The 27,278-nt window shown below is 32.9% G+C and overlaps 1 protein-coding gene and 1 non-coding gene across 2 annotated transcripts in view; one reads left to right on the top strand and one right to left on the bottom strand.

Moving 5' to 3' along the window:
- mam (neurogenic protein mastermind) overlaps positions 1-27,278 on the bottom strand; it is a 193,709-nt gene that overhangs the window by 130,707 nt on the left and 35,724 nt on the right. The gene's annotated exons all lie outside the window — the stretch shown is intronic.
- TRNAR-CCU (transfer RNA arginine (anticodon CCU)) lies at positions 19,548-19,620 on the top strand. The gene has a single exon. It is a non-coding gene; the product is annotated as a tRNA-Arg (tRNA).

Here is a 27,278-nt window from a genome sequence, read left to right as displayed (position 1 = left end):
GTCAGTTTACGCACCTTTTCTGAAATCTGACAATTGCCATCACGTAAGACATCCCCATGTTAAAAATACCACTTGATTGAATGGAAAAAAGATAGTTGGCTGACTAGTTGGGCATGCGGTTCATACTAGTTTTGAGGTAGTTTACAACTAGTTCATTTGACTACAGGGTACTTATCACGTGTTTCGACGCATTTAATTGATAGCGCACAAAAAATTGAACACACAAAATTGACGCTAATACCATGTTCTGACCGACATCGAAAACATGTTTTCGTTGGTAAAACTGGTTTTCGACCTAAAACTTGTGTTTTCGTCCATGTAAAATCTGTCAAACGAAAACTAGTTTTCGCTGAAAACCACTTGAAAACTTACGTTCCACTCATTCCAATCGGTGTCTGCACTAGTTTTTTTCGATTATTTATCGAAGTGAAAGTCATATTTTATCATTTTTAATACGTCATTTCGGATTTATTATTAATTGGCTGGCCAAAATAAAGTAAGCATGGAAGTAAAAGGTTGTTAATGAAAAGAAATTGAAGGAAAAGTATTTTGGTTTTGTTTTTGTGTAGCAAAACTGTAAACAAAGGATGAAAGAAATGTCAACGAAAACACCAACAGTCGGTGTGAACAGCCTTCAGCCCACAATCCCAAAACTCGTTTTCAAGATGTTTTCGTTGTCGGTCAGAACATGGTATTAATCGCCTAAATCTGGACGCTCTGGTTTTTGCACAGCAATAAATATGTAAGTGTGTACATATCGCACATATGTTTATATTCCAAAATTTGTTAAAGTTTTTGTTTTATGTAGGTACTCGTTTGTTCGTATTTTATTTATACGAGAAAACATCCCAACAAGCAAAATCACCTTTTTTTAAGCTTATAAAACGTTGATTTTTTGTTTATAAATCGAAATGGAAATATAAACTTATAATAAATGTTCAAAAGAATACTTTTTATAAGCGTATAAATATAAACTTATAATTAATGTTAAAAAAAGTTGTTTATAAGCTTATGAATATAAACTTGATTTCAAAGAAAACCTTTTTATAAACGTTTTTATAACCATTTATTTAAACGATATTTCATTAATAGCTCAGTTTTTGTGTTATATGTAATATGTATGATAGTCAAAATAATTGAACCTTGTTTAAAATAGCATATCGACCTTTCTCGGCAGCCACGTCGAAAACGCCTATCTCAGAGAACTTTTCAATGCCCTAGTTTAGAATTTGATTGAAAAACACCCTATCTCAGAATTTGATTTACAAACGCCCTATCTAAACTGAAAATATATTGAAAATATGTTGAGATAGGACGTTTTTGAATCGGCAGCTGGGGTAGGGAATTTTTGAACCGAATTTTGAAATAGGACGTTCTTGAAAAGTTTTCTGAGATAGGGTGTTTTTTAACCAAATTCTGAAATAGGGCGATCTTGAAAAGTTTTCTGAGATAGGGTGTGTTGAACAGGCTGCCGAGATAGGTCGTCAATTGAACTAAATGAATTACATATATGAACTAAAGAACTAGTTCCCCCAGGTAAACGAACTACAACTGAACGGTCCTCTCAAAAAAACTAAAGAGCCCAACTCTTCTTGAAAGCATATAATGCATTTCTATTTATGCAAGAAAACATATCCATTAAATAATGAATTGTTTATGCCGCACTAACTTTCAAAAACGATCAGAACATTCTTAATTAATTTCATTTATTTGCCGAATTTCTCCTTCTCCCAAATACCACGGAATGTGATTAACTTGCATGAATTCGATCAATTTCTTTTTTAAATAAAGCCAGAGAATATGTACATATATATGGAGATGTAAGAAAAACAGCCAGCTATTATGTACGAATGTACGATGTCTTTGTATTGCGCTGTACTTTTGTACAGATACTATCTATGTGTGTACCTTAGGGTGGTCCAAAATAAGTAAAGGCTGAATTTTAATACTCTCACCCTCTAGGATCGTACTATATCGAAAAAATACGCCCCTATTTATTATTTTGAAATCAAAAAATATTTATAGGTCGCTCAAAGTGCTCAAAGTTTTCCATGTATTTTATATGGGGGAAAAAAATAATTTCGTAGAAATGGTATAAATATTTTTCAATCGGAAAACTCCGGTTCTCTTCAGATTTTTTATTTATTCCCCCATTTCATTTTCTGGTGATTTTGGCGGACCTATAAAATATAGTTACTATGAAAAAATGGTTAAATAAATAATTGGGTATTATTATTGGGAATCTGCTGAAGAGAAACAGAGTTTTTCGATCGCAAAATATTGATTTTCAAGAATTCTATACGATTTCTACGAAAAGTTGTTTTTTCACATATCAAAAATTCACATGGAAAACTTTGAGCGCTTTGAGCGACTTCTATATATTTTTTGATTTCAAAAAAAAAAAAATATGGGTATACATACATATATTTTTCGGTATTAGAACAACCCTAGGTAGGTGGTGAGAGCATAAAAATTCCGACTTTACTTTTCACATGCATTTTTGGGCCACCTTAATGAACCTACATATACGTACATATAAGTATTATATGTGTATTTATCTATACATTTTATATGTATGTACTTGTCTGTATGCAGATTCATGTAGCATGCACGAACCCTGCAAAAAGTCGTGTGCCTAATTTCTATAGAGAGTGGAACCGGACTAACCGCATTCAGGTACAATCCCTTAAAGTATGTTTACATATAAATATAATCTCAATCAAAGCTCGTGTTTAATCAACCCCGTTTACACAGGCCACTCTCATTATTAGCCGTCAAATTTGTTGTGCTTGTTATTCTGACATCTCAATGAAAAGTTATGTTTCTTCTCTGTGCCACCATGATCACTTTTTTCTGCTATATTAAGCAATTTAAATATATTTAAACATAATATTTTATTAAAAATTCCTTTACAAACCCCTTTTCTTTGCTAGTGACCATTTTTGTTTGCTTTTAACATTTGGCATTTCTCCTCTTCTTCGCAAAAATAATCGATAAAACTAGGTGGGACACCGAAAAGTGATTGATTTAATCTGAGATTATTTTATAATTTCAGAATAGGCAGTTACATAAGGACCAGAATGAGGATAATCTACTTATAAGTAAACCGAGTATTACAATACAATTTGAGATTAATTAGTCCCAGCTCCAATGATTTGCATGTACGCATGTAGTTAAAGAGTATTCTCTTATTCGAATCTCAGCGAACTACAATACTCTTTCGGGTATACAATTTTACAATTTGTTTCTTTCTAGGACATGGTCGAATAAATGTGAACACGTCATTACTTATAAAGAGATCAAAAGTGGCACAAGTTTGGGCTTTAAAGCTCCAGTTATACATTACCCCTTCGCTAACGTTGGATATCGGTTTTCACTAAATAGCAATGGCAATCTTGTGATAGAAAAAGGCAATGCATTGCCCATTTTCTCACTGGGATAGTTCACGTAAACCGTCAGAATAAGCTTTGTTTCGAAGGTTTGCTGACTGGTAAAATACGAGGAGAGCAACAGCTGTGACAGAGTAGCAGAGACCGGAGTCAAAGTAAGAGCAAAAAGAAGCACAGCTTTACAAAGGCAAGTTGGATTGCGTATAGCAAACCACACATACAATATAATTTAAAAATACATACATACGTATGTAGATTAGGGTGGCCCTTAAATCAAATGAGCGTTTTTTTCAGTCACCCCTTCAATCGGTAATACCACGGTCTCAGGTATCACATACAAATTTAAGTCGCGTGTCGCACAGGGACCAAAAGTTCAGATTCCTCTATAGAGACTCAAAAAATTAAAATAAATTTTTTTTCCCACACATACCCAAAATCGATACTACCGTAGTCGAAGATATCACATATAAATTTTGGTCCCGATTGGAGTCGGTTAAAGCGTGTCGCAATGGGGTCCATGGCAAGATGCTCCATTGAGGCTCAAAAAATTCAAAAAATAAAATAACAAATCCATTTAATACCCAAAATCGATACTACTAAAGTCGAAGATATCACATAAAAATTTTGGTGCCGATTGAAGTCGGTTAAGACGTCTTCATAGGGTATTCTGAATTTTGACCCCTGTGCGCCACACCTTAACCGACTCCAATCGGGCCCAAAATTTGTATGTGATATCTTCGACTATAGTAGTATCGACTTTGGGTATTAGATGAAAAAAATAAGAGTAATTTTAATTTTTTGAGTCTACATAGAGGAATCTGAGCTTTGCCCTCTGTGCGACACGCCTTAGCCGCCTTCAATCGGGACCAAAATTAATATGTGATATCTTCCACTATAGTAGCATCGACGTAGGGGTTGAGGCTTAGCAAATCTGATGTAAGTTTGCTTCCTGCATTTAAGGACCACCCTAGTGTACATACACATATAGAAAATGGGCAGAAAAATTCAAAATGCAGATGAGGTGAAGTAGTGACTGCAAGAAAGGGGTACAGAGCTTTGCTTATCTAACATTAAGTAAAATAAAATTGACTTCAAGGTGCGCTTAGTTTTAATTTGTACATATACATATATGTATGTATATATTTGTGTATACATATTTATTTTTACAAGCTTTTTCAAAGCTGCTGAAGCAAATTCGTGCAATTTAGGAAGAGTACCTAAGGGGAAGGGTAATTGTGGTCATGCGCGCTGAACATATTGCCGGATGGAGTAACCATTACCAGATTTGAGACTATTTAGTCGGCGTATATGTGCACTTAGTAGTATGTACTTAGTACTATTTCTTCTTAGGCTTTCATTAAAATTTTATTTCCTTTAAAACCTTTATCGAAAAACTTTAAATTTATGTGCTAAAAGAAATAGTTGCATACAAAAGATGTGCGCATGTGGAAACCTTAAAAGTGTCACTGGGCAGTTCAAAAGTGCCAATATCGTCCATGTCGCAACATTAGAATCATATCTGTATAAAAAAATTGTTTCATACACGAGCAAAATTACTTATTACTAAGTAGTATGTACATCTGTGTTTATGAAGTTTTATACATCGCTAGCTTAGCGTGTAAAGTTGTTAAGTCCATTTTCATTTTTGTTTACACCCTGCCAGCAATTGCCTATCGCCCGGATGTCACTTCTTCGTCACTATTGGAAGTTATCAAAGCGATAGTAACTCATTTCACAAAAACAAAAAACATTTCTATCGCTTTTCTATGTATCTTCTTAAGAGCTGCTCGGACGATTTTTACTCTTTGAAGTTTTAAAAATTAACAAGGCAAATCTTCAAAGCTCAATCAAGTAAAATTATATTTTTGTATAAAATTTTTTTTTTTATTTTTCAGTTGACGTGCAAGCAATCATAATCGCATAACAAATAATAAAATTACATTTAGATTTTACACTGCTTTTTAAAATGTTTAGTTGGAATTTCATAAAATATAAGTGCGTTTGAGCTAGCAATCTAAGCCGAAAGCAGGATGAGAATGGCGGAAGTATCTCTACGGCTGTGGTTGAAAGCTCAGAGGTACCCGAAATTTCCTATTAACTTTCATCAAAAATTTAAACAACAGAAGAGTCTTTCTTAATACTTCAGTCTTTATCGCACAAGTTACTGTCATTCCTATCGAAATAGTTCCTAATTCCTGTATCGCTTTCGTATCATAAAGACGTGACGTCTTGGTGGAACAGTTCTTCCCGAGAGCGATAAGAATTCGAAAAATAGCGATATCATCGACGCTGATTTTCACAGAAATGTCGCGTCAAATCAATAACTTCCGCAATAGAAAATGCTGGCAGGGCAGGGCCGTTTTTTAAGAATTTCCCAAAACTTTAAATACAACATTTGCATATTTAAAGCAAAGATAAACTCTAAACGAATCAGCAAGATTCGATGTTAATTAACAGTTTTCGTGTTATTTTGACCTTATCGTCTTTTGGACACGTATACAGCAAATTTGCATTTCATAGCATTTTACACAGGAAACGACACATTTTCAATTTCTCTTGCTTCTTATATCAAAACATGAGTTTTCATTGGAGTTAACAATTTTTCACTCTAACTACAGTTTATGCATATTGGAAAATCACGTTACAACTCAAACGTGGTAGTTGCTTATATTAGGTTTGTTTCACAAGCTTCTCGAAGTAACTCTGAGTTACACATACACGTTCCACAAGTAAGTTTTACAGTTTCTTTTGTATACATTCACAGTTTGAACTTTGCTAGAGTTTTTCTACAAGTAGCTTGTGGAACAAACCTATTAAGTACAAGGAAGAGAAAGGAAAAACAAACAAAAATAAAAAAATAAACCCTGCCCCTTATAAAAATTCCTTTAATTTATCTGAGCTCTTAACTGTAATTAACCTCTTGATGGAAATGGGCTAAAAGCTAGCGATATGTAGTTAAATTTTTCACTTACAGGTCTATTCTGCGCTGGTAATAAACATTTTGTAACCGGTAAATAAAGTTCCTGTCAATTTTTAAACCTTTTTCGCATTCTGTGTACTCTTGTAACCGGTAAATNGAATGGCGGAAGTATCTCTACGGCTGTGGTTGAAAGCTCAGAGGTACCCGAAATTTCCTATTAACTTTCATCAAAAATTTAAACAACAGAAGAGTCTTTCTTAATACTTCAGTCTTTATCGCACAAGTTACTGTCATTCCTATCGAAATAGTTCCTAATTCCTGTATCGCTTTCGTATCATAAAGACGTGACGTCTTGGTGGAACAGTTCTTCCCGAGAGCGATAAGAATTCGAAAAATAGCGATATCATCGACGCTGATTTTCACAGAAATGTCGCGTCAAATCAATAACTTCCGCAATAGAAAATGCTGGCAGGGCAGGGCCGTTTTTTAAGAATTTCCCAAAACTTTAAATACAACATTTGCATATTTAAAGCAAAGATAAACTCTAAACGAATCAGCAAGATTCGATGTTAATTAACAGTTTTCGTGTTATTTTGACCTTATCGTCTTTTGGACACGTATACAGCAAATTTGCATTTCATAGCATTTTACACAGGAAACGACACATTTTCAATTTCTCTTGCTTCTTATATCAAAACATGAGTTTTCATTGGAGTTAACAATTTTTCACTCTAACTACAGTTTATGCATATTGGAAAATCACGTTACAACTCAAACGTGGTAGTTGCTTATATTAGGTTTGTTTCACAAGCTTCTCGAAGTAACTCTGAGTTACACATACACGTTCCACAAGTAAGTTTTACAGTTTCTTTTGTATACATTCACAGTTTGAACTTTGCTAGAGTTTTTCTACAAGTAGCTTGTGGAACAAACCTATTAAGTACAAGGAAGAGAAAGGAAAAACAAACAAAAATAAAAAAATAAACCCTGCCCCTTATAAAAATTCCTTTAATTTATCTGAGCTCTTAACTGTAATTAACCTCTTGATGGAAATGGGCTAAAAGCTAGCGATATGTAGTTAAATTTTTCACTTACAGGTCTATTCTGCGCTGGTAATAAACATTTTGTAACCGGTAAATAAAGTTCCTGTCAATTTTTAAACCTTTTTCGCATTCTGTGTACTCTTGTAACCGGTAAATTTTGTTACTATTTCATAAGCTAACTACTATTTCATAAGGTAACATAGCTGAATTGCTGAATATTTTAACTGCGTTACCATCGTACCTAGAATCGCGGTGACAACTGGTAACATTTTTTCGTAATAAAATTTTCCGGTTACAAAATCTTCGGTAACGTGCAGAATTGACCTGTTATTGACAAGTTTATAACAAAAATTATTAGCTGCATTGCATGGTTTGCTTTGAAAGATTAGTATCACTGTATCTATGTTAATTCGAAACCATTTCCATTCTCTCTTGTCACATTTGCTCCGAAGATTTGACATTATAAATGGATTATTATAAATCAGTGGTCGGCATTCTAACACATTCAAACGATTCAATAAGTGAGACTGTGTGCGTTAAATGCACTGCCAGGGATGCCGTTTAGATCTAAATAGATCCAATTGGATACATTTTTAGGCGAATTTTTGCGGGATACTTATTTTTTGCGGTCAGTATAAATGTGGATACTTTTTTAAATAGGCCAAAATTTTATATTTCCTATAAAGTTTTTTTCGTTCAAAAATCGATTTTCATTAAAGATGGTAGAAAGCATTACGTTTTCTGAACGTATAAAGAATCGCTATTAAGCGTGAAGTTCAAGCATTTTATTTTTTGTGAACGAAGCAATGAACATATGAATAGATCTCACCAAAATAGGTATAAGCGCAATTGCTTTAATTAGCTTAAAAGGATACTTTAAGCAAGATCTTAATATACATATCGTCGTTTAAAGTACAAAACCGCGTATCAACAAAATCCAAAACCGCGTATGTGACGTTGCATAAATTATTTTCTAGAGAGTAAAAACACTCATATTTCAAAATGGTTCTCTTTTTTATAAAGCAATCGCATTTCTGGCTAGTATATTTCAGGACGAATTGATAAGGACTGAGCCAAGAGCTTGTGTGAGCAAATCCAATTTTTGGCAGCAAATGTCAGTTACGCGGTTTTGCAGAATGACGATACGCGGTTTTGTACTTTAAACGACGATATACATATAAGTAAATTATACTCTTTAAATTATATCTTTCATATCACATATTTTCATTTGTTAACTTAAAAAGAAAGAAGATTTCAATGCATTTTAAAAAACTAAATTTGAATTATTTAAGGAGACTTTTATGAATTTTACTGAACAGACTTTAAATCAGTGCCCGCCAAACACTTTCCTGGGAAACGAACTATATTCGGCCTTTCACATGTACACAATCGGCTTCTTACACGTACACAATCCGAACCACGGTGGAGAGAATACAGAGGTGGCGCCGATGACGATACCGCTACTCGGCTCTCAGTGATTTTGACAGAATCAGCTGTTTTGGTGACGTCATAGTAGAGAAGACAGCAGTAGTGATGTGCTGAGTCAATACTTTTAAGTACCCAATACTCTCGATACTCGGTACCGAAACATTTAGGTTTCGAATAAAAGCGCACATAGGCCAAAAATATGGAAAAAACGCCTAACAAAACCCGAATGTAAGAGCCAATAGAGATTTTTACTGATTCAAATGAAAGATGTATATATGTCGGTTCGATGCCATAATACAGAAAACCCTTACTTGTTTGAAGCATTTTTGTTCCAGCTGAATCGGACGATATCATTTTTGTAGGCCTGGGACAGATTCTGTAACCAGTTAACGACAATTTTCGATTCGGTATCGGTTTTGTCGACGTTTGATATCAAATATTTGTAAGTCAACAAGTGCGATATCGATCCGAAACTTGTCGCTAACTGGCTACAGAATCTCTCCCCTGAAAGGCTTCTTCATCCGTCAAAGTATTTTTCTTGAACCTTGGATCGACTAAGGTTAAAACTGATAAAATAATATTTTTCTGTGGCGATAAGTTCAAGTGTTTTAGCCGATATCATATAAATTAGTAATGAAAGTTTTTTCTAAACCTGAAATGCATATAATGGCGAGGGTTTAATGTAAATAATCGGTATCGGATACCGAAAAGGAAGTATAGGGTACCGAAATCTTTTTTAAGTATTGGGTACCGAGTACTGGGGACAATTCAGCACATCACTAGTCGCCCTCATTCTCGCCGCTCTCAGTTGTCAACTCTACGATGACGTCACGCTAAAATTACACTCACGAATTCTGCCGCAATCGGCGCAATCTTGTATTCTATCATTCTTGAATCCGAACGTCAACAGAAAGAGTAGAAGAGCAACAAATTTTATTTAGTTGCATGCAAACAATAGGCGAAGCAGGTTCGTGACGCATTATTGTTGAATAAAGTAGGTACACTGAGCAGAATGAATGAATATTCATTCAAAAATTTTATAACACAATTTTTCGTACATACACCCCTAGAAATAGGTATGTATATGGTACCAAGTCGTGCTTTTTCTTTATATTAAAAGCACTTTGTGAATTATGTATTTTTTTTTTAATACCAGACTAGTCCTCAATTAAAACATACAATATGTTTTGTTATTTATCTTTTGGTTTAATCGTTATTTTAAATTGTTCTTAAATGTCAAGTTTTTCCTAATTTTAAAATAAATATATATTAGATATATATATTTTGATTTTATTTCTACTTGAAATCAACGAAATTTTCTTTTAATATTCAGAGTGCTCGAAGCACGTTATCTTTTTTGCTCAGAAATCCACACTTAAATTATAAAAAAATAATAATAATTTTGTACAATACATACAAAATTTTACCAACTTTTTCCTTTCTTAGGGCCGTTAACTTTCATTATATGTTTCATTCATTTCATTCATTCATCTAAAATATATAGATCTAAAAAATAGCGCACAATGAAAAAACGCCAAAAAAACATACCAAAGTTTTTATAAAAAGTAATACAACACAGAATTTTTTTTCCGTGCATTACCACCAACACATTCTAATTTTTTGTTTCATAACTAATACATTCTCATTTTAAGACTTTTCTCTTTTTGGCGGGCACTGCTTTAAATACACTCTAAAAAAATTTTATTTATTTGCGCATATTAAGAGAGGTAACCAGTTTCCTCTTTTAATGTGTGCAAATTCGCACGCCGTGTAATAAAATAAATCATTGCCTGTTTACTCTTACATACCAAATTTGTCGCAAGAGCAAAATTACACATAAAATGTTTAAAATAAAGTAATTAGTAGGAAATGAGTAGTCCACTTGCAAACAGCGTTAAGTGATTTTATAATAGAAAGCCATAATTTGAAAAAGTGACTACGACAACAAGTAACATTTAAATTGAATCTTTTTTATTATTACCTGAAAATTTGGATAAATAGGAGCCTTATAAAATTTTAACATAACATAACTGTCATAAGATAACATTAACAGTCTTTACGACCTAAAGCAGCTTTCTAAGTTCATCAGAAGATTGATACTTTTGAAAGTTCATAAATAAGTATGATAGCGACTTTTGGAAGAAGACTTAACATTTGATGCTATTTTTTTCAGAATATAAAAAGATTTTGCACTCTGTTGTTAGTGGACATGAAACTACTTTAAATACTGGTACGTAATCCGCCAAAAACTAAGAATCGAAAAAATTTTACATAGCGCACTTTGCAAGTAGACTACTCAAATGTATTTGTAGTTTGAAAATTTTTGCAATTTTAAACATTCTATATATGTACGGTGACCATAAATATGGATTCAAAATGAAGGACAATTTTTCAAAAATATGCCTACATATATTTACGTAGTATAAAAATATCAAAAGAGTATTTATGATTCTAAATTCTTAATACATTCTAAACTTTAAAAGTGAATCACGTTTTCTTCATCGATATTAATCTTGTTTACATGAATATTTATAAAAGTATAGTAAAACATATTATAATTAAAATAGCCTACACGAAAAGTGAAAATCTTTAAAATATTATTTTATAGGCAAATTTTGAGTCCTTCAAAACGAAAACAATACCCTTTTTTTGTTTTTTGGTACTTTTCGCAGTTATTTGTCAAAAATTGACTCGACGTAAACGACGAGTTACAAAGTGCCCTTTACAAAAATATATTTCGCTCCATAGCATCTACATTTCTAATCCGATTTTATTATCTTTGGCTCAAAATTTACTGTAGTGATATATTTTCTTCATCGAATTTTTAAAATAATGAAAAAAAAATCAAATGAAACTGCGCATTTGATTGAAAATCTCACTTTTTTCGACTTTGACGACAAAATGCAAATGGTCGCCTGTAGCACTAATAATTTTCATTGAAGTCGCCACAAGTTACATATATATTTTGATTTGAGGCACATCAATACCCTTCGAGCTGTAAGTCGCATACGTTGATTGGGAGACTTTTTTAATGAGATATTGAAGAAAAGCTACGAAAAGTACCAAAAAATACTTTTTTGAAAAAATCCATCCATTGTCCGATAATTTTAAAATAACGAATAAAATGCGGGACAAATGCAGGACACTTGGAAAAAATCAGTACATTTTCAGGTTTTTCAGGTTTGAAAAACTACGCAGGACCGACCTTTGAAAAACAGTACGGTCCTGCAAAAAACAGAACGGATGGTCACCGTATATATATGTGTATTTATGTGTATATTTTAAAGATCTCAAGTTCAAAATCAAATACTGAACATCTTATACGTATATTTATACAGATTCTTGTTGAAAAATAGATACTTTTAGTAGTAGTTTTACATGCTTTTTTTAGAGTGTACTTGCTATTTATTATATTTACTTTGCAAAATACTTATGCACAAAAAATGAAATTACAAATGTTTGATTTTATGCACATGTATTCCAAGTCCTTAGGATGGGTTAAATTATGTCTTTTTCATGAAAATCTTTGGTTTTCTTACAAATTATGAGATGTATATGTAAAAAAAGAAAATTGGATACATTTGGATACATTTTTGGCTTGGTCAGGGATACATTTTCTTGAGACGGCACTGTATGCTCAATGAGCATGCTCATCTTCCGCTCTTCGTATACGTGTGAAACACACACATGTGCTCAGAGAGCGCTCAGTGAGCTATGGCCTGTCGACAACTATTATAAATGATCACGGAATTTACGTTCTCAGTTACATATAACATTTCCCTGACATCACTTTCATGAAATTTAAACATACAGCGTGGCGCGGCGGGGGATCGACGCGGTTTGAAAGAGCAATATGTCAATGGATTTTATTTCGCTTTTGAAAAGTATGCCAAATAGTGTCAATCGATCTTATTTACTTACCTGTCACCTATTTTGTAACTTTATTATAAATTTTTTTTAAGTGTAATTTAAAGAAAAAAGTTGAATATAATGTTAGGGAAGTTTAGAACTCTTTTTATTTCTTGTGAGTAGATCGTCTCAGAATAGTTTTTGCTGAATAAAGGCTTGCTGCGTGAAGCATACGATTTTTGGTTTTTGGCTTTAAATAACAGGAACTCAGATTAAAAAGTAGTTTAAAAAAGGCTTATCTATACAATATTCGGATATCCGGATATTCGGATTTCTTATTGAAATATTCTAATATCCGCTGATCGACTTCGCTAGATATGAGACTTTAACCGCTTTACCGCTCGTTTCTTTACTGTTATTGTATTCGATTTGCAAAAAATCAAGAAAATCGTCATATTTAATAATGTTAACTTAGCATGGGCATATGTATGTATTCTTCAAAAGTGTATTAACTCTTAATTTTCCAATGTTCTGAAAACGAAAAAAACGGCTTCTAAGCGCCTTTTAATTTTGTGGGTACTTCAATGTGTTTTTTGGAACCTGTATTTTATTATCAATAGCGTCTTAAAATTATATTGAGTAAGCATTTAAGATCATAAAAACCGAGTGTAAAAACTTCTAACTGCGCATCGTCGACACCAATGCAAAAGGCCCTTATCTGGTAAGCACAGTTTTTTGTTTGATATGTCTTTGAATGTGGGTACATATACATTTGTGTACATATGTATGTATAACAATAACTAATGGAGTAGGTATTAAAGAATAAAAAATAAATAAAAATATTGCAAAAACATATTACTTATGACCTTTTCGATTGATAACGACGATTGATAGCAAGAGCAGCAAAAAGGTTTCTAAGCTAGGTAATAGATGAATGAGTGCTCTTCTAAATATTGCCATAAATCTCTCGGTAAGAAATTACTTTGCAGTCCGGCGTGCAGATGAATATGATATCTAAGGACAATCGTACACTGATTAATGTATTGGTGTTTTTTGTTCAGTGTATTGGTGTAATTGGAATAAATTGTAATAGAAATGGAAGAAATTTTAAAAGATAACAGCAAATGCCAAAAAACAGGTGATCTCAGCTCTAAGCATTTTTTGGCAATCAGCTAATATTGTTTTTACTTAGGAAGCTGTACCATGGGTAGAAGTAATTTCGACAGTTCGCTCTCTTGAATTGCGACTGAATTGTCAAACCTTAACCCTTTATAATTCGCAATTTTTAACATTTCATTTCCATTTCCGATTGTGCGTTGCGCAATGGATTTTAAAAATTAAAATGAAGTGGAATTACGGGCGGTATGCTGTGTGTGGTAAGAATTAAGACGAAAAAATTGTGCGTTATTCTAAGCCCCTCAGAAATCAAGTCAAGCGACAAGGTTGGGCGTGTTTCGAAAATGCCATTTATTGCTTTTCTAAGTTTTAATATAAAATAAATAAAGAAATATTTAAAGTCGATCTTAAAATTTCGGGGAGTGTTTTTTGGCTGTCCACACAGCGAATGAATTTATGGCAATCTTTCTCGATACTAAAATGCAACCGTGAACCGCTTTGCTGGTTGTTCGTTTTTTCTTTTCGTTATATGTATGTAGTAAACGTAATTTTCATATTAAAGATTAATTTATTATTCATAACTCAATTAAATTCCGAAAAATAATTATTTAAAATAATTTCTGATATTTTATTCAAAATTATACGTTGTTATTTCTCCCAAACTCCCGATCAGTGTCACGCGGCAACACTCGATTAGTTTGACAGCACTTGCAGCAGAAATAAAATTGCTAGTGCAACACGAGCAAGTTGAAATATATTTTCGAAATCGGGTTTCGCTTTTTCAATTTCAGTCACATCTTACAACTTTCATTTCTGAAAATGATTTCCGAAAAGTGACAGAAAGGTCTTTCTGACTGTGGTCCAAAAACAGTAAAGTCGGAATTGTAATGCTCTCACCCGCTAGGATTGTTCTATATCGAAAAAAAGTAGACCCCTATTTTTTTTATTTTAGAATCAAAAAATATTTAAAGGTCACTCAAAGCGCTCAAAGTTTTCCATGTATTTTTATATGAGAAAAAGAAAATTTCTCGTTGAAATGGTAGAGTTCTTGAAAATCAATATTTTGCGGCCGGAAAACTCTGGTTCTTTTTAGGAGACTTTCAGTAATAATACCCAACTGTTTATTTAACCATTTTTTAATACTACCGATTTTTTATTGGTCGCCCCATTGCATTTTTCCGGGTTTTTGTGGGTGTTTGGCGGACCTATAAATTATAGTTGCGATGAAAAAATGGTTAAATAAACAATTGGGTATTATTATTGGGAATCTCCTGCAGAAAAAGAGAGTTTTCTGGTAGAAAAATATAAATTTTTAACTATTCTTTACCACTCCTACGAAAAGTTGTTTTTTCCGCATATAAAATACATGGAAACTTTGGGCGTTTTGAGCGACCTCTAAATATTTTATAATTTCAAAATAACAAAATAAGATTATATTTTTTTCTGTATCATAGGGGGTGAGAGCATAAAAATTCCGACTTTACTTTTTATATGCATTTTTGGACCACCCTAATGTTCGCACATCGAAATAAAATTTCTCTTTCTCAATTTAACAGCGAATTGCGTGGAAAAGTTGGAAATATTGCCACGTCTGACACGCTCTTCTTGGTAAAGAAAAGTACATACAGGAGAACAATATACACAAAAATCAGAGCGAAAAGCAACATTCTATTTTTAATCATTTTATTGAGCTTTGTACCACGATTATTTATTAGAAAAAATTGAAAAACAACAAAGTAGAAGTTATAGCAGCTATTTCGGAGATCACCCCATCTCCTCATCAGCCTTCTTTTTTTCTAGACTTCAGCAGAGACAAAGCTCAATAAAAATATTAAAAATAAAATGTTAATAAGCCACAATAACATTGACAACATTCTTGGAGTTGATTCGTTATTCACAAGTTCGTCATAGAGAAGTTTTACTACATATATGTATGTATGTACATTAAGCCTGGTTTTCATTAGGTCATATTTGACGTCAAATGTTGTCAAAACAATGAAAACGAGTTGTCATCTGGTGTTATTTGCGTTTATTGTCATATATCACCACGCACCATGATAAAAACATTACAAGGTAAAATCATTGAGAGGCAGTCTGACGTTTGCCAGCAATATAATTTTAAAATTCGAACTCAAGCTCACACACACATTCTCATTTTTAATCTCAAACAACAACAATTGTGAACAATTTCATTTTTTTTTTTTTTAATTTTTTATGTTTTTAAAATGTTTGCAAACGTCAGAAAAAAATCATGGCCGACGAATTTAGAGAATGATTTTACCTTCTAAAGTTTTTATCATGCCACGCACGGTCATATAAAATGACAACCAAGTGAAAACGGTCCTCGCCGCTGATGTGGCAGCATTTGACAACCAGAATTTGAATAATATAAATTTCTGTAGTGTTAGTTATGCAATTTTCCTCAAGAAAGGTAGTTTTAAGAAAAATTTACAGTTTTTTGTGTCAGAAAAATTATGTACATCAACTGAAAGTTCTTATGGTTATGTAGTTCATAAGATAAAATATCGAAAAATTTAACTTAACCTCCTATATGTTCTTAATTTTTTACTTGCGCTAAATAATTTAGGTAAAGTTGAAATCAGCAAACCAGTTACATTTGTGGTTTGTCAATTGCTAAAAGATCGGTTTGTAAAAATTTAACTTCACATTTAACATCAGTAATGAAAACGGAATGTCAATCATCTGACACCGCAATTTGACGACAGTCTTTGACGTGCACTGCGGTATCGACTTTTTTATCAGTTTTTAAAATGTAATGAAAACGCATTTGACACCAAATGAACAACTGTCAGATGAAGGCAGTTTCTGATGTCAGTGATTTTGACCTAATGAAAACCAGCCTTCAGAGTGATCCAATTTTTGTATGGAAAAAATGTCATCCTAGGAAAATGGGGCACTCCGTTTGAAAGGATTTTTTTTGACCACTCTAATGTTCATACATACATACATAGATGGGCTGCACACGAATTTGGGCCTTACTTTTAGTGCTGGGGTTATCCGTATGTTCGGATCTCAGTTAGGATATTGGAATATACAGATAAAATCCGGATATCAGGTTAATATCCGTTCATTCGGTTATCCGGATATTCTAAACATTATTTGAAGGGATTTTTTAAAAATGTTCTGAAAATTACTGAATCTATGTAGTTACAAAACAAATACCCAATACAGCATTTAACTAATATACAAATAATCGTTACTTTATTATTAATTTTTAGATTTGAATATCAGGATATCTGGATATTTATACACTATTCAGATATCCGAATATAAACACGCTATTCGTACTTTTTGTTCAGATATTGGAATATCCGTATAGTCCGGATAGTCAAAAAATCTGTCTAGAACTCCCACTAGGATGTGTGCGACTCGTCCAACATACCTGTAACTCCCAGCCAGGCAAAACAAATTTGTATCTCTCATACTTATGTATGCATTAATATGCATGTGTTTGTATGCACGTACAGTAATATGCATATGTACATATGTATATACCCAGTGGGAAAAGTAGTAATGCATTACATTCGTGATAAATAATGTAAAGCATTTCTTATGAGTTTTGGATTCTATTACTATTTAACACGTAATCACCATTCTAACGTATCAAAAGTCCCAAAAAAACTCACATTAAATCGCATACTTTCCTAGATTACTACGTAATGCAAATTGAATGCTGTACTTTTTTAGAACATCGCCGTAGGAAAAATGTATTTTCGAATGTGAAAACGGCTGTTTTACTGTTTAGTTTTTCGATTACTATACCATACATTTTTCCACTGGGTATGTGTGAAAAGCAGTGAAATCGAGTAGCAAAACCAGTGTTGGCATTTTTGGTACAACTGTACTTTTTTACAATTTCGTTTACAATATACTTTCCTACTACGCAGTACCTTTTAGTACAATTTTGTGATGAATACTATGCATAACTATATAGCCCTGAAAATGCACTGCGGGAAATTTTTTTTTTCTCTTTTTGTCATCGCCTTCTCGTTGTCACACGGTGTGCTATCAACCTCACATTCCTAGGCAAGTTTTGAAAGAATATTTTCGATACTAAAAATCTTTTTAAAACAAAATGTCGAAATCAGCTTCATATAGAAACAGTGTCATCGTTAATTAAGGAAGAAATGTTCTTAAATATCATAACTTTACGAAACTCACGTATTGACTAGATTTGACTATTTATTTTATTATTTAGTCTGATGTATGTTGATCTCCGAAATAGCTATCACTTCTACCATTTATAAATTGTTCCTAATTTTTCACAATAGTTTTGATTAAAAAAAGTCAAGCTCAATAACATTGTTGAACATTCATAATAACTTAAAAAAATTTGGTTGTTAAGAAGTGTACCTTAAAAATGGTAAAAGTGTAAAATATGTAAATGTACCTACATAAACTTTCCCATGAATAGACCTGTATGCAGCTCTCAAGAAAAGCAAAAAGTCCATATAAAATGAACTACAAGAAATGGCTAAGGGCGGTATTGTCACTTGCGAAGCGAACGAATCTGGCGAAGCGAACGGTTTGGCGAAGCGAATGAATTGGCGGACGCAACTTAGGGCCGGTTGTTCAATGTCTGGTTATCACTACTTACCGGTTAAACATCATTATCGACGTTTTCGACATCATACATATAACATGTGATCGATAAAGCAGTCGTTTAATTAATCGTTGGTTCTACCGCCGATTAGTGCTAATCAGACATTGAACAACCGGCCCTTAAATATGCATTAAGAGTGTTCGCTTTTACCAGCTTGTGCAAGTTCTTCGGATCGCGCACACTTTTAATACCTTCTCTGCATTCGCTTCGCAAGTGACAATACCGCCCTAAGAAGTTATCTTGAGTCAAATTTCCTGCAGACAGTACGTAGTTCTTAAGAAATTTGCTACGCTTTCTACTACGGTTTTCTAAAGTTTTTTTGTGAAAAAGAGCACAAGGCAACCCATGCTTGCAACAGAAATATATGCCCGTTTCATTATTTCCTGAGAAAAGAGCCAGGCAACAGGCTAGTGAAGTATAAGTTGTCAAAATTCCTTGGGCATACACACACGAAATAATGGCAATTTTTTCTTGACCGTTTTCTTGGGAGCTGCATACCAGTCGAATATCATCAAATCATTGGTCTTGAAGGGAATCTATGTATGCATGTATGTACTAAGAAAATATATAAGCAAAGTAAAAAGTCGATACAATTAACGGTCGAAAAGTACAGTTTTTGTATAGATTTCGTACTGAAGGTACAATTTCATTTCCCAACACTGAGCAAAACATGAACAACAAATAAACTCGGAATATCCTGTGTTGAAATCTTAGTGTATCCATCCACATGTACACACTTATGTATGTACATACATATGTACGTCGATGCAGCTGTGTGTTTTTCTGTGAAGGCACAAATATCCTGTCTCTATCTGACTAACCCTCCCTATGTCATTGTCTGGCTGGCTGAACTACTGATTCTCCCTTTTGAATGCTGTTCTTTATTTTTACATCTAGTCCGTATCTCTCTCACATGCGCTTTGAATCATTGAGCGGCCAGCCATCCAATCAGTCAGATAGCTGGCAATCATCTCTACATCCCTCCAACATTCAATTTATTCGCAATACAGTTTCTAATCAACATTATAAATAACGTTTTGCGATGTCGTTGCGGTTGGAGTTTGTTTTGGGTTTGAATGCAACTTTGCTGCTACAGCATGTCATACAAATTTGCTGCTGTGCTGTCTCAGTTGGTAGGTGCTGGCTTAAGTGCTCTCTTGGTTTGCAGCGTGAAACAAGCCCCAGTGGCCTAATGGATAAGGCATCGGCCTCCTAAGCCGGGGATTGTGGGTTCGAGTCCCATCTGGGGTAAGCTGTTTTTTTTTTTTTTTTTTATTGAATGAAATCTAAGACTGAAATACAAAATGGATCTAAAATTATAACTAAAGCATAAATTAATAAAAAAAATTAATTAAGCAATACATATTTTGTAAGATTTTTTCTAATTTTCAGTAAGCTTCAGTTTTAAATTCTTGTGCATTTGATTGAGAAGGGAGCATGAAACTCGAATGTCCATTTTGGCTAGCGACGAAACCAGAGAACGTATATGAATACGTTCTCTGACGAAACAGCTTTTTGAACTTTCCTTCCTCTGAGGAAATAAGATCAAATACAACAATTAATGACCAAACATTTTATTAACTCGAAAGGGTTTCACTGTAAATGCGTAAATCTAAAAAGATATACTATGTACGTATTATATGACACAATGGATATCAAATGTAAGAAGAATGTGAGATATATTAAATAATGATTTGTGTTTACTATGTATATTTTTTTTTTTATATTTATATTTGTCCTTTAGTGCCTGTGAACTAAAAAAACATCAATAGTAGCATCGTATTTAAATGGTTCTTAGAAAGAACTTTTTAGCTGCCAAGAAATTCATATTTATTTTTGTACGTACATATGTAAATATGTACATTAGACTCCATCACTCCCCAAACAAAAAAAAAATCGGTACTGTTTTTTTCCATTGGAATTATAAAATCTATTATATTTAAGACGTCCACCAAAATATTTCGGAAAAATATTAAGATTTAAGCGAGCTATACCGATTTCAAAATGCCTCCAAAAATGGAGTTTTTTATGACGTCCATAAACCTAGCTGACCCAAGTCGCCAAAAATCAATAAAAATTAGCTAGGAATTAGGTGTCTTTTAGGTGTTAATTAGGGCCTCCAAAATTAATTTAGGTGTTCCTTTGGTTTCCGAGAAATTCGCAAAAATGTGTGGGTCAGCTAGGTTTACGTAAACCTAGCTGACCCATCGTTAAATTTAGGTTTTAAATTTTCCAGATATATGCTGGAATTAGGTGTCTTTTAGGTGTTCTTCAACGCCACTAAAACTAATTTAGTAGCTCCATTGGTTTCCGAGAAATTCGCAAAAATGTGTGGGTCAGCTAGGTTTACGTAAACCTAGCTGACCCATCGTTAAATTTAGGTTTTAAATTTTCCAGATATATGCTGGAATTAGGTGTCTTTTAGGTGTTCTTCAACGCCACTAAAACTAATTTAGTAGCTCCATTGGTTTCCGAGAAATTCGCAAAAATGTGTGGGTCAGCTAGGTTTACGTAAACCTAGCTGACCCATCGTTAAATTTAGGTTTTAAATTTTCCAGATATATGCTGGAATTAGGTGTCTTTTAGGTGTTCTTCAACGCCACTAAAACTAATTTAGTAGCTCCATTGGTTTCCGAGAAATTCGCAAAAATGTGTGGGTCAGCTAGGTTTACGTAAACCTAGCTGACCCATCGTTAAATTTAGGTTTTAAATTTTCCAGATATATGCTGGAATTAGGTGTCTTTTAGGTGTTCTTCAACGCCACTAAAACTAATTTAGTAGCTCCATTGGTTTCCGAGAAATTCGCAAAAATGTGTGGGTCAGCTAGGTTTACGTAAACCTAGCTGACCCATCGTTAAATTTAGGTTTTAAATTTTCCAGATATATGCTGGAATTAGGTGTCTTTTAGGTGTTCTTCAACGCCACTAAAACTAATTTAGTAGCTCCATTGGTTTCCGAGAAATTCGCAAAAATGTGTGGGTCAGCTAGGTTTACGTAAACCTAGCTGACCCATCGTTAAATTTAGGTTTTAAATTTTCCAGATATATGCTGGAATTAGGTGTCTTTTAGGTGTTCTTCAACGCCACTAAAACTAATTTAGTAGCTCCATTGGTTTCCGAGAAATTCGCAAAAATGTGTGGGTCAGCTAGGTTTACGTAAACCTAGCTGACCCATCGTTAAATTTAGGTTTTAAATTTTCCAGATATATGCTGGAATTAGGTGTCTTTTAGGTGTTCTTCAACGCCACTAAAACTAATTTAGTAGCTCCATTGGTTTCCGAGAAATTCGCAAAAATGTGTGGGTCAGCTAGGTTTACGTAAACCTAGCTGACCCATCGTTAAATTTAGGTTTTAAATTTTCCAGATATATGCTGGAATTAGGTGTCTTTTAGGTGTTCTTCAACGCCACTAAAACTAATTTAGTAGCTCCATTGGTTTCCGAGAAATTCGCAAAAATGTGTTTTTCAGCTAGCTCAGCGCTGTTAAGCTAGCTGAACAATCTTAAATTTTTTTTTTTTAATTTTCGAGATACATATATGCAGGAATTAGGTGTCTTTTAGGTGTTCTTCAACGCCACCGAAACTAATTTAGTTGTTCCATTGGTTTCCGAGAAATTCGCAAAAATGTGTGGGTCAGCTAGGTTTACGTAAACCTAGCTGACCCATCGTTAAATTTAGGTTTTAAATTTTCCAGATATATGCTGGAATTAGGTGTCTTTTAGGTGTTCTTCAACGCCACTAAAACTAATTTAGTAGCTCCATTGGTTTCCGAGAAATTCGCAAAAATCTATGGGTCAGCTAGGTTTACGTAAACCTAGCTGACCCACACATTTTTGCGAATTTCTCGGAAACCAAAGGAACACCTAAATTAATTTTGGAGGCCCTAATTAACACCTAAAAGACACCTAATTCCTAGCTAATTTTTATTGATTTTTGGCGACTTGGGTCAGCTAGGTTTATGGACGTTTTTTTATGAATAAAAATTGTTTCTTAAAGACAACGGTGTAAGCTTAAAAAATTTACATAAAAATATTTAAAAAATTGTTTTTTTTTTTAATTTTGAACGGAATTGTAATAATGAGATTTTTGATGCTGTATTTCAACTTTTTCAAAGAAAAAACTTGAATAACTGAACCTAAACTCTTGCGAGGTATCATTGGAAAAGTATTTTCTCACCCTTCTTATTTCTTTCCTAATGAGCCAATTCAAAGGATTTAAGAGAAAGGCAGGATGAACGAACATCATTCGAAGTTGAATTAAGATGTGTTGGTATTTGAAAAAAAAAAATNACATCAATAGTAGCATCGTATTTAAATGGTTCTTAGAAAGAACTTTTTAGCTGCCAAGAAATTCATATTTATTTTTGTACGTACATATGTAAATATGTACATTAGACTCCATCACTCCCCAAACAAAAAAAAAATCGGTACTGTTTTTTTCCATTGGAATTATAAAATCTATTATATTTAAGACGTCCACCAAAATATTTCGGAAAAATATTAAGATTNTTAAGCATAAATCAGAATAGTTTTGGCCCAGTTATTTAAGTTTTTCGAAAATATACCTTTGAGAAAAGTAAAAAAAATAATAAATAACAATTAAAATATTTTTATGCAGATTTTTTAAGCCTATTTTCTATTAAGCCTATATTCTGTCTTGTCATCTGAGGAGACTTTTTTCAAAAAGTTCTTTAAGAAACTATTTTTNCAAAATGCCTCCAAAAATGGAGTTTTTTATGACGTCCATAAACCTAGCTGACCCAAGTCGCCAAAAATCAATAAAAATTAGCTAGGAATTAGGTGTCTTTTAGGTGTTAATTAGGGCCTCCAAAATTAATTTAGGTGTTCCTTTGGTTTCCGAGAAATTCGCAAAAATGTGTGGGTCAGCTAGGTTTATGGACGTCATAAAAAACTCCATTTTTGGAGGTATTTTCAAATCGGTACAATTCGCTTAAATCTTAGTATGTTTCCGAAATATTTTGATGGACGTCTTAAAATAAAATAAATTTTGTAATCAGGGCGGAAAACCCGCAATTTTTTGGTGATGCAGTCTAATGTACATATGTATGTACACACATAATCACATTCAAATGTACACTTAGGGCCGTTTTCTCAAGTAACCTGTAACTTAAAAGCTCACTTTACATTTAAAGGTTGCATCAAAATTTATGATTGGGTCTAAAGTAAAACATTTTATTATCGGTTTTAAATTGGTTTACAACCAAGAAACATACATACGTCAAAAACCGATAGCAAAAATGAACTTAGCTTTAGACAAATCTTTATTTTTAAGCCAACCTTTAAATATAAAGTGAGCTTTAAAATTAAAGGTTACGTCAGAAAACGGCCCTTAGCCCAAAATATTAGAAACACATTTTAACCAGTTTTGACTATTTTTTTCTTATTTTGTTTAAAGTTCATTAATTTTTTATAATATGAATCTAAATTTCAAGCTATGCGTGTACGAAAATCTGACAAATTTATCAAGATTTTCTTCTATGCAAAGTATGTTCGAAACTTTTTTATATGGAAGAAAGTGCACAAACACCTTCAGCTCATTTCTGCTGCAGTTGCAAAACTATCGATAGTACCACCATCGATAATTTTTGATAGTTTTGCAAAAACCAACAAAAGTCTCCAAAACCTCTCAATAGTCTTGCAACTCTATTTTCGTGAGTAAATCGTGAATACGAGATTTTATTATCTTCTTTGAAAGTTTATAGGAGAATCAACAAAATCGAATATTCACTTAGGGAACACTTTTAGGTGCTGATAAAACCTGCCAATGCGCAGCAAAATTTAATCTCAGTGTAGCTCGCTTGAAATGCAAGTGTTTATATGCAACAAAAGAAATGAGTCGATCGAACACGCTTTCAGACAGAGTTCATCCCGATGCAACCCTGTTAATACGTGTGTCATTTCTTGAAAATAATAAACATGGAAAAATAATAATTAAAGATCCAAACAGCCATGAAAAAGAATATTAGCTATTAATTTTATAAGAAAGCTTAGTCTAAATGTAATTTCAAGAACTATTTAATTGTTTTACTTCATACAGAGTTGCATGAAATAGCCGTGTGGTCAAATCCCGTGTTTATATGCGCTCTTAACACGATTCAACAACTCTTAACTCGCATTCAAAATGTGATTTATGGTGGCACGGTTAAAAGTTTCAATTCGATTTAAGAATGTGTTTACATGTGTGTGTCCAAATAACACGGTTTGACTTAGAACGAATTGAAGCATCATATAAACATGGTATATGTTGGCTTAACGTCATCAGTAGAATTTGGAACGAATGTACAGTAAGCAGCTTTAATAGTAAACGAAAAAAGATCGAAACTAAAACCTAAAAATGTTGGCATGCTAAGTTTCTTAAATAAAAACAATTGGCAAGCAGAATACGTAAATATGTTTAGTTTTTTAACTACCACTTTCATTATTAAGGTAGGTCCTTATGGTCTTTAAGAAACTATAGTTAACGCAATGGGGGCGTATTTATAGTCAAAATTAAGTTGGCACTTAAAGTTAGTTGTACACAGAAAATAAAATTTCGTAGAAGTGCTACGAAAAACTTTCGTAGGCTTGGTTTTTGTACAATGTACGAAACTTTCGTTCATAATACGAATATATTTTTCACAACCAAACAAGATTTTACAAACCATTCGTAAATATAACGAAAGGACTTTCGTAAGGCATTTTTTTAGTACAATTTACGAAATCTTACGTGTATTTTACGAAACACATTCGTAAATTACTTAACAAATCTCTGTACGAATAATTTTGTATATTGTACGAAAGCATTCGTAATATTTACGTGTGGTTTTAAAATATACGAAATCTACAATTCTGTATTCGTAAAATTTACTTGATACTTTCGTAAATAGAACAAATGCAGAAAGATGTTTTTTAAATTCGTACAAGAGACGAATATTTTCGTACAATATGCTAAATTACCGGCAGCTTAATATTTCATCATATTTGTATGTATCGCGTGTCATTGCGAAATTACTGGTTTGCTGCTGTGAGACGTATAATATAATTTTAAGCGTTTTAAGAGGGTTTTTCTAGATAAAAATACAATACAAAATTAAATATTAAAGCTGTGGATAAATGCTTTTAGGCATACAATATTTTTAACTTCGCCCATGCTGAGCCTTGCGCTGCAATGTGGGACTCATAAATAAGCAATTTCATCAGTTACCTATCAACGGCAAGCCCAAGCCAGGAACAGACGCACTACTTAATGAAATTTTAAGTAAGTACATGTATGATTTTTCACTGAAACTTGCCTTTCAGACGCCTTATAATTTTCCTTTAATTTATAGTCGTCATGGAAACAAACATCGAAGAAGCTACGAATCTGCCAAGTACCTCCATATAAAAATATTATAATGTTTAAAAAAGTGAAACCAGTATTTTTTATATTCATTCATATTTTATATCTTGTTATATTTAATAAGGGTTTTGTTGGGTTTCATAATTTAACACTTCGCATCAATATACTTTATCGAATGAAGGCTTAGCAATAAAAAAATATGTAGTATAGAACCTATTCGACTTAAGTTGTATTATAGGTAAAATAACCTTTTTTATTCATTTTAAACTGCAGAGTAGTTAGAAAATTTAGGTAAAACTTATTATTTACGACAGTTATACTTGTAATATATGCACTTCTTTCGTATAATGTATGATTGCTTTTATTCTTTACACTATAAAAAACATAGCTCAAATTATAACTCAACACTTTCATTATATTTTAAACATTAATGTTAAGCGTTTTTACAAAAAATTTTGTTAAAGAAAAACGCTTAAAATGAAGGATAAAAACAAAATAAAAGTGTTGTTTTATAATTCGTACTGTGTTTTTTACAGTGTGGCGAATGAAAGCAACCGCAAGTTCTACGAAAATGATTTCGTTAAATATACGAATTATTTCTGTGCATTTTACAAAAATTTCGTAAAAAACTAAAGAAATAGTACGAAATTCTTTAGTAACTAGTACGAAATTCTTTAGTAAAACGTAAGAAATTCGTTCGTAAATAGTACGAATGCGTTCGTAAAATGTACTTAAGATCTGATGTCTCATATTTTCGTAGTATGTACGAAAACGGTTTTGTACAATCAACGAACACTTTCGTGGCTCAAAATGACGAAAATTTTCGTAAGATGTACGAAAGTTTTCGTTATATTTAAGCGGATTTTATTTTCCGTGTACCTTTTTGACATAATTTTGGATGGATTATCTGTCAATAAAGTTACAACCAACTTTAAGTACCAGCTTAATTTTGACCATGAATACGCGACTATCGATAGACTATCGTCGTGGGCTATCCATTACTTTTAGCATTCCCACACATTACCTTTTCGCACTGGGTTAGAAAGTGGAAGTTTACAAATACATAGAAGATATCGAGCCCTAACCGCAAAAAAAAGGTAAGCGACATTCTTTTCAAAATTTTTTTTTTTGATGCAGAAATATTCCAGAGCATCTAATGTAGATGCATTTAGGCATCAAAAAGAAAATTTTGAAAAAAATAACGTCATTTTGGTGGTAAGGGCTCGATATCGATGTATACTACATACACATGGATGTACATACATACATAGATATGTATGTATATGCAACAGATGCCCACACTTACAATGTAAGGGAATATTTAAAATCAATACGAACGAACGATAAGCTGTGCAAGGCCTGCTTAGAGTACCTTTCAACTGCAGAGATTGCTAGCGCAGAGAATCTTCGCAGAATGCATTATTTTTTGTGTATATGTGGTTTTATGTGTGGTTGCATGTTCTACTAATGTTGCCACTATAGTCAATTCTTCTTTATCATTTAAAATGTGCATACGAAGATCTTCTCTCTATAAATATTGATACAACTGGAGATTTCTGACGAGACTTATGCC

Source organism: Rhagoletis zephyria, unplaced genomic scaffold (assembly GCF_001687245.7).
Source record: "Rhagoletis zephyria isolate East Lansing unplaced genomic scaffold, Rhagoletis_zephyria_1.1 Rzeph_scaffold_00025, whole genome shotgun sequence".
Taxonomy (NCBI): Eukaryota; Metazoa; Arthropoda; class Insecta; order Diptera; family Tephritidae; genus Rhagoletis; species Rhagoletis zephyria.
The sequence above is the reverse complement of the archived record's forward strand: the minus strand, read 5'-3'. Positions and strand labels throughout refer to the sequence as shown.